Source organism: Python bivittatus, unplaced genomic scaffold, assembly GCF_059951505.1.
Source record: "Python bivittatus isolate LINGU-HERP-01145 unplaced genomic scaffold, Pbiv_v1 ctg000080_np1212, whole genome shotgun sequence".
Taxonomy (NCBI): domain Eukaryota; kingdom Metazoa; phylum Chordata; class Lepidosauria; order Squamata; family Pythonidae; genus Python; species Python bivittatus.
The window spans coordinates 34,047,354-34,061,097 of record NW_028277035.1 but is presented as its reverse complement, the minus strand read 5'-3'; the positions used below and the strand labels follow the sequence as shown (position 1 = coordinate 34,061,097).

Below are 13,744 nucleotides of genomic sequence, written 5' to 3'. Positions count from 1 at the left end.
AACTGTTTTTCGTACTCTTCTAACTGCAGTTGCACTTCCGAAATACAGTAACTGACGCTTTCCTCATCACCGCAACCAGCAAGTCCATCGCTTGCCTTTTTTTTTTTTTCCTGCGATGCCAACTAAAAGCGTCCGAAGGAGGACAGCCTCCTAAAAGCGTAGACCTCCCCGCCTCCTCCCCATCCTCTCTTCCTGACCACACCCACCCGCTCCGCCCGAGCCATAATTTACATACATGGCTCCCTAAGCCCTCCTCTCCTTTATGATTCCCTCCCTGGGCGTGAAACGTCACTTCCTATCCAGAAGGGAGGGAAAAAAAGGGATCGTGCGCACTTGGCGTTCCCTGCCAATCAGGTTCGCGTCACTTCCTTCTCGAGAAGGCTGCTGCTTTTTGCTACTACAGTTGACGAGTCCGTCAGCAGGGAAGCTCGCGCTACGGGGAGCGAGGGTTTCTCGGTCGCGCGCCAGGGACTGTGCATTTATTTGGCCTCGAGGGGCGGGGCCGGGACCGGGACGGCAGCTTCACGCTTGTTACCCTCGGCTGTCGCCGCTCGAGGACCAGCCCTGAAGAGCCGAGCGGGACCTAGTCAAGTCGGGCCTTCGAACGGAAAAAGCCGGAGAAATCTGCTGCTGAAACTGAGGGCCGAGGGGAGAGTCACCCGGCAACGGTGAGGGAATTGCAGGCACGCATGCGCGCCACGGCAGCGGCGGGGGGGAGGAGGCGGAGGGAGCCGAAATGATGAGGACAGAAGAGGGATGCGGGAATGGGAGCAGCTTTGCTCGGTGGCTCCTGTGGAGGCTCTGCTCGACGGGGCGGTGGGCTCGGAAACCGCCTTTCGGCAGGCAGCCTTTCCCTGTGGAAGCGGGTGGGGGCCTCTGCTTTGGGATCGCCACTGCAATTTAGAGAGTTGTGGAAGTTGGAGCGATAACTACTTACACCTTACCATGAGGTGAATGGTTATTACTTTACAAGATCAGTTATTACTTTACAAGATCAGCCCCGTACATTACGTTAACGGTTCCTGTTGCCATGGGCAGGCTAGAGTAGCAGAGATATTTGGGGACATCTGTGGTTAACAGAAAGCGAATAACAACGGTGCTTGAGATACGTAATTCTTGGCATTCCAGTTATGTACTTGCTGATAGTGGAAATAGGATAGAGGTTAACTCCATATTAATTCCGCCTTTTTCTTTCTGGAACCAGAATCCTAGGGTTGGGAATAATGGTAATTCCCATATCACAAACATTTATGACTAAGCCTCATCCAACTCCTACAGATGAACATTTGTAATTCAGGATCAGGTGTCATAAACAGAGAGCAGGTGCAGCATAGAAAGATTCTCTCAGGACAAAATAGACCTGTATGACTAATTGAAGTGAAGTTGCATATTACATCAGCACTACTGGAAAGCAATATAATTTATAAGGATTAGTTAAATCAAATTTAGGTAATATTTTTGTGATGCTTGATGTTCCAAGAGAACTTATCAAGCATTAATTAATGAGGGCTGTAATAGCATTCATGTTTTTCTATTACTGATTATTATCTGCAAGAAAGTGTTATGGCATGTTCTAGGTATCTTGGTTTGAATACAACAGTACCTCTCATAAATTTCTGGGATGCTCTGGTTCCTAGGCAAATGCACAAAATTTATTTACAGACAAACTGATTTGAAACTGGTTCCTCAGGGTTGTGAAACTTGTCCGTATCTATCAAAGCAAACTTATCCTGAGTTTTTAATTTATTCTTTTCTGAGCAGTGATAATTTCATAATATCAGGCATATTTATTGAGGTTGATGCTCTTTTATTCAGAAGTTTAAAGCAATAACGTGATTCAGGAAGGTGTATAGAAATGAGAGGTCTATATTCTCTGTCTCTGCTAAGAAAACATATCAGAAAGTAGAGGGGTAAGGTATCATGAGCAGGGAATAATGGGGATGAACAGCAGCACAGCACATGGTGCTTGTACTTTCTCGGCCTCAAGCAGAAAATAGAAATACAATAGCCATTGCTGTTTTCATTACATAATTCTGCTTTTTTCACCCCAAATGTTAAGAACAAAGCTCAGAAATATTAAGAGCAATGGAACAGGGGTTGTTACTGCAGCTACTTTAAGTACCACTATTTCTCCGAATTAAGCCTTAAATGTTTTTTTTTAAATACACAGTGCTGGTATCAGTTGATGTGAATAATATTGGGCATGCTCCCAAGTGCATGTTCATGGATGTTTAAAAATGCAAGAATGCCATCTGCCCTTGAAATGTTTCCTGCAGTAACCACTGGCATAACACCATGTACATGCTGCAGTTTTGTCTGCCACATGAAGTGGGGACTGCCTGTACTTGCCCAAAATTCTACAAGAGTTTTTTTTTTTTTTTTGGCTGAGTGGATATTTTATCCTGTATGTAACATCTGAACTCAAGCCTTCTATTATACTGCGATGTTTTATTATTACTAATTATTGAGGCTTTTTAAAAATGGGTTATTAAAATAAATTAGCTCACAATATTAAGCCCATGTTATTTTTTCCTTTAAAAAAGCTGACTTAAAATGAAGAGTAATACAAGCATACTTTTAAGAAGTAATATGAAAACTGCCAGGAAAAATAAAGTATGGGGCAATAATTTAGGATGAAAGGAAGAGGCTGTAAAAGCCAGTTAGCGCAGAATTGTTAATAGAGTCAAATAAAGAATACAGTAGGCAAAAAATAAGTTTCTTTTTTGATTCCTCTTGGCTTCCATTAAAAAGCATTTGGGTGATGGAATTTGTATTTAATTAGCAATTTCCTACTGGGTTCATCTCCACTGTATATTTTGCAAAATCTGTTTGAAAGCAGAAAGTTTGAAATACTTGTTTGAAATACTCAACATTTTAAAGAAATGGTAACAGAAATTGTATTGTTACCACAATTATGGCAGACTGCTATGTATAATAATACATTTGATTGCACTAAGTGTGAAGTATAAACATTACATAACTTTGATATTCTTTTGTTGCTCTTTCCTTGAGTTAGGCATTACTTTCTTTTTCTAAAGGTGAGAGTTGATAATTACCATTTAGTAATAAAATAGTGTAATTCAGGGTGGGCTCTTACAATAATTACCATTGGAATAAGCACCATCAGACTCAGTGGAGCTTGTTTTGAGGCAGACGTGTATAGAGTTACACTGCAAAATCAGTAAAAACTGTGGGGAAGCCAACAGTATCAGGTGTCTCATGTTGGTATGAGTTATGTAAGATGTACTGACTGCTGTTTTGTTCCTGAATTATGTTATTTTCTGATAGTTATTTGTTTTATGAATTGGGCAATGTCTTCAGCTAAGCTACAGTCTATTATGTTTTGTATTACACATGGGGAATAAAATCAGTTTTGTACTTTTTTAAAAGCTGTCAAACAAAATAGGTTAAGAGTAGCAAGATATTGGGATGTTTTTCTAAAAAGTTATTTAGTACTGAAATCAGAAGAGTAATTGAGCATTATATTATAGTGTTGTAAAAGTTTTGCTTGTTTTCTTAGGATGTACAGTTGGTTAGTGACCTTATTGCACGAATGTACTTAACATTCATGTTCAGTGTTGCTTTATATTTTTGGTTCATATCCTTTGGTATTTGGTTCATGGAAGCAGGTTTTATTGCTCCTTTATTGTTTGTAACAGCAGATGAGGGCACAAATAGTGATGGGCAGCTGCCTTGCCCCATGCCTTCAATAAACTTGGTTGCTTAGACAAGGCCCAAATAGGAGCTGTAGTAGGGGAGCAGTGTGGAAGGAAGGATCAAGCAAATGAGGAAAGAGCTGCTGCAGCAGCAGCAGATTGCTTGGAAGCAGGCCCAGAATAGGTGATCCACGTGGTAGAAACAGAGCTCTAGGAAGCGTTGGTGGCTTTCCCAGTGGTTCCTGCTCGCTGCTCTCCTGCTTTTCTTCTGAGACCCTTGCATGGTTGAGGCCTGTTGCGGCAGTGGCAGTAGAGAAGTAGTGACTGTGTGGCTCATCTTCTGCCTCTCTTCTTCCTGTCTCAATTGCTACTTAGTGGGGAGGGCATTTGATGCCTGAGCTCTCTCACCACTGGGAGTCCTCAGTGGCTTGGGGGCCAGAAAGCTCTGCTTAGCCTCTACAGTAGATTAAAAAACATGGCCAGTAACTTCCTTCATGTTGTTTGAAATTCTGTAATGTGTATGCTTTGTCATCTTCAGTTTCAGAATATTTGACGACAATGATCTCTAACTTGTTTTTTTCTTGAAGAATTCTCTATCAGATACGTTGGTACAAATATTACAGATGAATTTCCTTTGAGAAAAGAGTATATTACATAGCACAGTATTAAATTCATAAGTAATGACGCATAGAGGTGTCCAGTAGTTCTTTAGATGCATCTTCTTTAAGGAGTCTCTGACAGGTACAGTGAACATGTCAGTGCCAGATGTGAAACATCTTTTCTGCTTCAGATCTGAATATTGTACAACTGTAGAAATGGGTATGTAGTGATTAGTGTTAAGTACGCTAGAATGAGAGTTACCCAGTGAAATGGTTATGTGGTATTTTAACTTATTTAAAAATCATTTGTAGAAGAAGGTAAAGAAAATAATTAAAGAACACAGCTGCTTTCAAGTGTGTTTTTTTATCACTCTTACATTACAAGGTTCTTGAGGCTGCGTGGGAAACATCTAAACAGTTTGTTGACTGTGGAGGATGAGAAGAACCCAGAATGCAAGGGAATCTGGCAGAGGAGTGGGTGGTTCTGTGAGAAATAAAGTCTTTTGAAATTATAGCGAATAGCTACAATGTTTAGATACGGCAAGTAACTTTATTTTTTCTTGTAGAGAAGTTATTTGAAATCATACAAGAATACTGTAATGAAAAATTCTTATACTGTTTGGGAAATTATTAAAAACCTTACATACACACATAACTCATGCTGTCCCCTTTTAGGGTAAATATTGTTATGTAAAATACAGAAAAGGAGTAAGAAATAGTAAGCATAAGAAATTAAAGACAGGAGAAAAGAAAAAGAAATATAGCGAAATCAAGTTTACACCAATATCATTCACTGTACCTCATCATATACTTTATTTGGGATCCAAGATCACTGCAGATGGAGACTGCAGCCATGAAATTAAAAGACGCTTGCTCCTTGGGAGGAAAGCTATGGCAAACCTAGACAGCATATTAAAAAGCAGAGACATCACCTTGCTGATAAAGATCCGCATAATCAAATCTATGGTTTTTCCAGTAGCAATGTATGGCTGTGAGAGCTGGACCATAAGGAAGGCTGAGTGCCGAAGAATTGATGCCTTTGAATTGTGGTGCTGGAGAAGACTCTTATGAGTCCCTTGGATTGCTAGAAGATCAAACCAGTCAGTCCTAAAGGAAATCAACCCTGACTGCTCATTGGAAGGATTGATACTGAAATTCAAGCTCAGATACTTTGGCCACCTAATGCGAAGAGAGGACTCTTTGGAAAAGACCCTGATGCTGGGAAGGATGGAAGGCAAAAGGAGAAGGGGATGGCAGAGGATGAGATGGTTAGATAGCATCACTGTAGCAATGAACATGAAATGAGCAAACTCTGGGAGGCAGTGAAGGACAGGAAGGCCTGGCATGATATGGTTCATGGGGTCACAAAGAGTTGGACATGACTTAATGACTGAACAACAACAGTCCTCAAGTTATGACCATTCATTCAGTGATCATTTCGGAGTTACAGTGGTGCTGAAGAAAGGGACTTAAGATCGGTCCTCAAATTTCTAGCTGTTGCAGTGCCCCTGTGGTCACATGAACAAAATTGGGTGCCTGGCAACCAGCTCACTCTTAAGTCCAGTTGCAGCATCCCGTGGTCATGTGATTGCCATTTGCGACCTTCCCCCAAGCAAAGTCAATGGGAAGCCGGCAAGGAAGGTTGCAAATTGTTGGGGTAATTTCCCCGCCGGCCTTCCTTCATTTGCATGAACTGTGCCCTCCTCCCCCCTTCACTTGGACACACCCCGCTCCCTTTTTCCACAGCTTCCCTGCGATGCACACACGCATGCACATACCCCATGCCCTCTTTCCCTGGCCTCCTTGTGATTGCATACAGCCTGCACTCTCTTTCCTCGGTCTCCCTGTGCTCACACACACGCACCCTGCACTCTCTTCCCCCGGCTTCCCTGCAATTGCATACACCCCGTGCCCTCATTCCCTGGCCTTTCTGAAATCATGCCACACTGAGTGTCCCCTCCCCTCACTCATGCGTGGCCTGCACTGGGCCTCCTAGGGCCTGCCCCACCCCCCCCTGCAGCACCCCCCACACTCCTTACCTGGGACTCCCTCCACTTGCCACTTAATAACCTGTGTGTCTTGGGTTATGACGACAACCAGGACTGACTGGATTGCCGTCACTAAGCAATGTGGTCATGTGATGTCATGCTTTACGACTGCATTGCTTAGCGACAGCAATCCCAGTCCCAATTGCAGTCGAAACTTGAAGACAACACGTATTTACCTTTTCCTTGCTTTCTTTATATCCCTCTGTACTTTACATCAGAAATGTACAACTTGAGGGCAAGACACAGCCTCTGAAAATGTTGAGTAAGACCTACTGAGATCTTTCAGCCATTAAATTATTATTTTTCATGACAGAAGAGGAAAATTATTAATGCTGGGCATATAATCCAATGACACCATACTTTTTCAGAGTAGGCAATGTTGAGCATAGGATAGAGAAGAATAATAAATGTGCCAAAGAAATTAAAGACGTGAGATAAAGAAAAATAGCTAGTTTATACCAATACCATTCACTGTGCTCCTCCACACTTTTATACCCTTGCAAACTATTCTTGATTTTACCATATCATATATAAGGTTATACATTGCCTTTTCCCCTTTCTCTTCTTGAGGACCTTGCCAACTTTCTTGGTTTTTCTCTTCCTTTACATTCATTCATTCTTTCCTGTTATATTTGTTTTTCAAACCAGGCTTCATTCTTTTTCTTTGGCCAAATTGATTAAATATACTGTTTTCATATTGGACATTCACTTTTGAATTAAATTCACATGCATTCAGTACCCATTCTTGATCCTATCTGCTCTTGTTGTACACTGCATGCTTCTTAAGTGCTCCAGTCCCACTGCACGAACTTAATTTTATGCTTCATTTGACATACCCAGCACTGACTTCCAAATAACAAAGAGAGCAGAAACATTATCTTAAACTCAGCCATTTTAACTTCTTTTAACAAACTTTCATTCCTTGAATCACTGCTACCCACTACCTTTCTATCAGCATTTGTACATCTAAAAAATCATCCATTTTCCCATCTTTAATAAACATTAAACTACGGTATACAAATTCATCTGCTTGCTCTGGTTTTTTGCCATTTGTATATACAGGTAGACCTCGCTTGCCAACTGCCTTGTACGGCAACCATTTGAAGTTACGACAGTGCTGACAAAAATTACTTTGCAACCAGAGCATGCATTATGACCTTCACTGAGTCTCTCTGTCAGTCATGTGTTTGCCATTACAGTCAGTTAGTATGTTGTCCTGTGCCTGAGCTGGTGCCAGTGCATTCCTTTTGATGTGTATTCCCCATTGTATGCCTGCTTGCTCTCTTGTAATCCCTTCCTTCCTCTTCAATGAATGTAAATACAAACATTAATTCTCTTCTTGTTAATTATCCCAGAACTGGGGTGAGTATCACAGTGGGGAGATGGGGAAAAAGGAAAGCTGAAGTAAAATCATATGCACAGTTGTGGTCACATTTTCCACTTAGCGACCATGTCACTTAGTGACTGAGTTGCTGGTCCTTATTGTGGTCACTAAACAAGGACTACCTGTAACTTGCAATTGCTCACTCTATTTTCCCTGTCAAACACAGCAACTGTGGAGTATGATAACTGATTTTCAGATCCATACTCCTCGTTGCATCATGTAGTCTAATATTCATTGCAAATCATTCAAGTCCTCAGCCAACAGCAGGGAGTTATCTGCATACAAAAGTACAGGTGAAACTCGAAAAATTAGAATATCGTGCAAATGTTCATTTATGTCAGTAAGGCAACTCAAAAGGTGAAACCAATATATGAGATAGACGCATTACATGCAAAGCGAGATATGTCAACCCTTACTTTGGTATAATTGTGATGATTATGGCATACAGCTTATGAAAACCCCAAATTCACAATCTCAGAAAATTAGAATAGTGTGAAAAGGTTCAATATTCTAGGCTCAAAGTGTCCCACTCTAATCAGCTAATGAATCCATAACACCTGCAAAGGGTTCCCGAGCCTTTAAATGGTCTCTCAGGCTGGTTCAGTAGGAATCACAAGCATGAGAAAGACTGCTGACCTGACAGTTGTGCAGAAAACCATCACTGACACCCTCCATAAGGAGGGAAAGCCCCAAAAGGTAATTGCAAAAGAAGTTGGATGTTCCCAAAGTGCTGTATCAAAGCACATCAATAGGTTATGTGGAAGGGAAAAATGTGGTAGAAAAAGGTGCATAAGCAGCAGGGATGACCGCAGCCTGGAGAGGATTGTCAGGAAAAGGCCATTCAAAAGTGTTGGGGACTTTCACAAAGAGTGGACTGAGGCTGGAGTTAGTGCATCAAGAGCCACCACACACAGACGGATCCTGGACACGGGCTTCAAATGTCGTATTCCTCTTGTCAAGCCGCTCCTGAACAACAAACAACGTCAGAAGCGTCTTACCTGGGCTACAGAAAAAAAGAACTGGTCTGTTGCCCAGTGGTCCAAAGTCCTCTTTTCTGATGAGAGCAACTTTTGCATCTCATTTGGGAACCAAGGACCCAGAGTCTGGAGGAAGAATGGAGAGGCACACAATGCATGATGCTTGAAGTCCAGTGTGAAGTTTCCACAGTCTGTGTTATTTGGGGAGCCATGTCATCTGCTGGTGTTGGTCCACTGTGCTTCATTAAGTCCAGGGTCAACGCAGCCATCTACCAGGAGGTTTTGGAGCACTTCATGCTTCCTTCCGCAGACGAGCTTTATGGGGATGCTGACTTCATTTTCCAGCAGGACTTGGCACCTGCCCACACTGCCAAAAGTACCAAAACCTGGTTCAATGACCATGGGATTACTGTGCTTGATTGGCCAGCAAACTCACCTGACCTGAACCCCATAGAGAATCTATGAGGCATTGCCAAGAGAAAGATGAGGGACATGAGACTGAACAATGCAGCGGAGCTGAAGGCCGCTATTGAAGCATCCTGGTCTTCCATAACACCCCAGCAGTGCCATAGGCTGATAGCATCCATGCCACGCCGCATTGTGGCAGTCATTGCTGCAGAAGGGGCCCAAACCAAGTACTGAGTACATATGCATGCTTATACTTTGCAGAGGTCCGATATTGTTCTATTTCCAATCCTTGTGTTATTGATATGTAATATTCTAATTTTCTGAGATTGTGAATTTGGGGTTTTCATGAGCTGTATGCCATAATCATCACAATTATACCAAAGTAAGGGTTGACATATCTCGCTTTGCATGTAATGCATCTATCTCATATATTGGTTTCACTTTTTGAGTTGCCTTACTGACATAAATGAACATTTGCAGAATATTCTAATTTTTCGAGTTTTACCTGTATTTACACATTCATATCCCTAGCCAAAACATCTCTAACATCACCAAAGACTTCCCTTTACATTTAACCATAGATGCATTAAACAACCAAAGGAATGTCATGCATCCTTGTATTATACCTGCTGAGTTTAAACCATTCATCAATTTTTCCTTATATTCTAACATGTGCTTTATTTCCATCATATATTCTCATTGCATTCACCAACCAACTTTCAACTTCATATTTGTGTAAAGCATTCCATAACTCACATCTATGCACTTTATTTTACCCTTTCACTAATTCAAGAAATGTATAATAAACTTACTTTCTCACATTCACACATTTCCCAGAGACTGACTGAAGAGCAACAATCTGATCTGCTTAGTCTCTGCTTGGCATAAAGTTGCAATGCATTTCCCAAACTTTGCTCATTGTCATCTCTTACAAGCTTTCAGTTAAAATTCTACCAAGCACCTCTCCAGATATCCTTAAACAACTAATCCCCTTCTAGTTTTTGCATTCACTGTTGCTACAAAAGCATTCTTCCAACTATCAATTATGGATGCAGTTTTTGTACATACATTAGAAAAAGTTACATAGCCAGTCCATAAACAAATCACATCTATATTTTATCATTTTTACTGTTACATTCAAATGGCATTTAGGACTTCCTTTTCATCCATTTTACTTAACACTATCTCCTAATTAGTGACATTCAGGGAACAATGTGGTGGATTGCAAGGTGTCTCTAATTCTAGCGTGCATAGAATAGCATGATCAAACTGGACTTGGGCTGTGCATGTTGCATAATGGACAAATGTGCCAAAATTGGCTGATACTAATCATTAGCAGGAAATGCTGTATGACATGGATATTACTAAGGCTGGAAACCTAGTCTATATCTCTTTTCTGTTACTAATGAGGATTATATTAAAGCTCCAGAGTGAAGCCATGATGGGAAGTAGTCAACATCTGTGGGATTATCTAATGACAACTATGGTATATAGATTTCAGCTTGGAATGCAAGAGAAGTAAATGGCAAAGAGCATGAATTAACGGAGAAGAATTGTGTGTCTGTGAAACTAGAGAAAGAGAAAAATCTTAATATATAAGGAAGAAGGTGGTTTAATCTTGAAGGGTGGAATTGCTGAAAACATATATGTAAATGGAGATGTAGGTTTACTTATGAAGGAGCTAAAACGTTTGTCAAAAAGTATGGACATGTTTGGTATAAATTGTGTATATGAATGTAGAAATTTATAGGATGGTACTAGTTGCATGTTATGCTCTAAAGAATGGTGATAATGGAAGAACTGGGGATGAGTTTCGGAGGAAACTTCAATATTATAAATAAATACAATCCAGAGGAAAAAGTTAGCTGGCTGTGAATGGATGGGTGTGGACAAAGCAAGACAATTAGGAGACTGGAGAATGTAAACGAGCTATTCAGGGACTCAGGAATGTATGGGAATGGTGAGTGAAAGAGATTAAAGGAAGTAGAAGAACTGCAGGAAGAGCAAGTATGGATTGTACGTGAAAACATAATAAGGTATAGATTAATCTTCCAACAGAATGAATTGAATGTGATGCCAAGAAAGGTTTGGAAGCAGCTTGGAATAGAGTGAAAATAATTATGTTACAGAATCCCCTAGAAGTACAGTACTGTGCAAAAGCTTTAGGCAGGTGTGAAAAAATGCTGTAAAGTAAGAATGCTTTCAAAAATATATATTGTAATTATTTATGTTTATCAATTTACAAAATACAAAGTGAGCAAACAGAAGAAAAACCCAAATCAAATCAATATTTGGTGTGACCACCCTTTGGCTTCAAAACAGCATCAAGTCTTCTAGGTACACTTGCACACAGTTTTTGAAGGAACTTGCCAGGTAGGTTGTTCCAAACATCTTGGAGAACTAACCACAGATCTCCTGTGGATGTAGGCTGCTTCAAATCATTCTGTCTCTTCATGTAATCCCAGACAGACTCGATGATGTTGAGATCAGGGCTCTGGGGGCCAAACCATCACTTCCAGGACCCCTTGTTCTTTACACTGAAGATAGTTCTTAATGACATTGGCTGTATGTTTGGGATCGTTGTCCTGCTGAAGAATAAATCGCATGTCTTCCTGATGGTAGGGCATGATGGATAAGTATCTGCCTGTATTTCTCAGCACTGAGGACACCATTGATTCTGATCAAATCTCCACCTCCATTTGCAGAAATGCAGCCCCAAACTTGCAAGGAACCTCCACCATGCTTCACTGTTGCCTGCAGACACTCATTATTGTACCACTCTCCAGCCCTTCGGCGAACAAACTGCCTCCTGCTACAGCCAAATATTTCACATTTGGACTCATCAGTCCAAAGCACCTGCTGCCATTTTTGTGCACCCTAGTTCCTATGTTTTCGTGCATAGTTGAGTCGTTTAGCCTTGTTTCCTCATCAGAGGTATGGCTTTTTGGCCACAATTCTTCCATGAAGACCACTTCTGGCCAGACTTCTCCGGACAGTAGATGGGTGTACCTGGGTCCCACTGGTTTCTGCCAGTTCTGTGCTGATGGCACTGCTGGACATCTTCTGATGTTGAAGGGAAGTAAGCATGATGTGTCTTTCATCTGCTACATTAATTTTCCTTGGCCAACCACTGTGTCTACAGTCCTCAGTGTTGCCCATTTCTTTGTACTTCTTCAAAAGAGCTTGAACAGCACATCTTGAAACTCCAGTCTGCTTTGAAATTTTTGCCTGGGACAGACCTTGCTGATGCAGTATAACTACCTTCTGTCTTGTTGCTGTGCTCAGTCTTGCCATGGTGTATGACCTGTGACATGAAACTATCTTCCTCACCCTCACCTTAATAGCAGAGTTTGGCTGTTCCTCACCCAGTTTTAAGCCTCCTACACAGCTGTTTCTGTTTCAGTTAATGACTGTGTTTCAACCTACACATGAAATTGGTTATCATTAGCACCTGCTTGGTATAATTGGTTAATCATACACCTGACTCTAATCCTACAAGATCCCTGACTTTGTGCAAGTGTACAAAGTGTGCAAGTGTAAGAATTGATGCTGGTTTGAAGCCAAAGGGTAGTCACACCAAATATTGATTTGATTTGGGTTTTTCTACTGTACACTCACTTTGCATTTCGTAAATTGATAAACATAAACAATTACAATATATATTTTTGAAAGCATTCTTGCTTTACAGCATTTTTTCACACCTGCCTAAAACTTTTGCACAGTACTGTACATGAAGCTATGCTAATAGGAAGTATGAAAAATGCTAGGTGGAATGATTTATTCATTCATTAGATTTTTATCACAGCTTTCCTAACTCTAATCCTTCAGGAGCTCAAGGTAGTGTATCTAGTGTTCCCTTCTCCTGTTTTTCTCCACAACAACACTGTGAGGAAGGAGTGACCAAAGTCACCCAGCTTTCATAGCTGAAGCTGGAGTTGAACCTTGATCTCTGCCTTCATAGTCTAATCCAGGCCTGCACAACATGTGGGCGTATATGTCCTGTCAAGCAGCCTTATGAGAGCCAATGGTGTTTTTTTGAAAGATAATCAATCCACTGCCACCAAATGTTGCTGCTGCCATGAAAGATCTGCCACAGTTGCCTCAGTTTTTGCAGCCACTTCCGCCCTGAAAAACATGCCAGCAAAGCACCTCCAATGTCTCCAGGCCTCATGGACACTGCCAGCTCCAATGCTGCTGCTCTGTCACTAGCCACCGAACAGCTGATCACCATGCCAAGTATTCCTTCGTGGCCTGCAATTATTTTTAAGGTATCAATCTGGCCCTTTCCCCTCTAAAGAGTTGTGCAGACCTGGTCTAATCCCTTAACCGTTATACCATGTTTTAGTGAAAGGGCCTATGAATGAGGAAAAAAAATACATTTAAAAGAATGATTCCTGCTGAGATGATTCCTGATGAGAGATATATATTGTATAATATATAGAGAGAGAAAAGGCTGCATAGAATATAATCAAAAAGAGCAAAGAACTGCTAAGAGAGGCAGAGAAAGTGCAGATTGATTTGATGGGATTGTGGGTGAAAAGGGCTAAACTTGGAGCTTCTAACAGAGTATGAAATTAAAAATAAATGTGATTAAATTATTTGGCTTGAAACTGAAGTGATAAAATGCTAGGAGAATTTTAGAGTTTCTTATGGGAATGATAGTGATAAAAAC

General features: G+C 41.0%; 1 protein-coding gene across 4 annotated transcripts in view; it reads left to right on the top strand.

Annotated features, from left to right (window-relative positions):
• Positions 1-326: 326 nt before the first annotated feature.
• Positions 327-13,744, top strand: part of FAM13B (family with sequence similarity 13 member B) — a 76,523-nt gene continuing 63,105 nt past the window's right edge. For 3 of the 4 annotated variants that reach the window (XM_088133801.1, XM_088133799.1, XM_088133798.1), the window contains exon 1: positions 329-668. The gene's annotated coding sequence lies outside the window, so the exon portion shown is untranslated. Of the gene's footprint in view, positions 669-13,744 lie in introns of all 4 variants that reach the window. The other variant, XM_088133800.1, reaches the window with a different exon arrangement.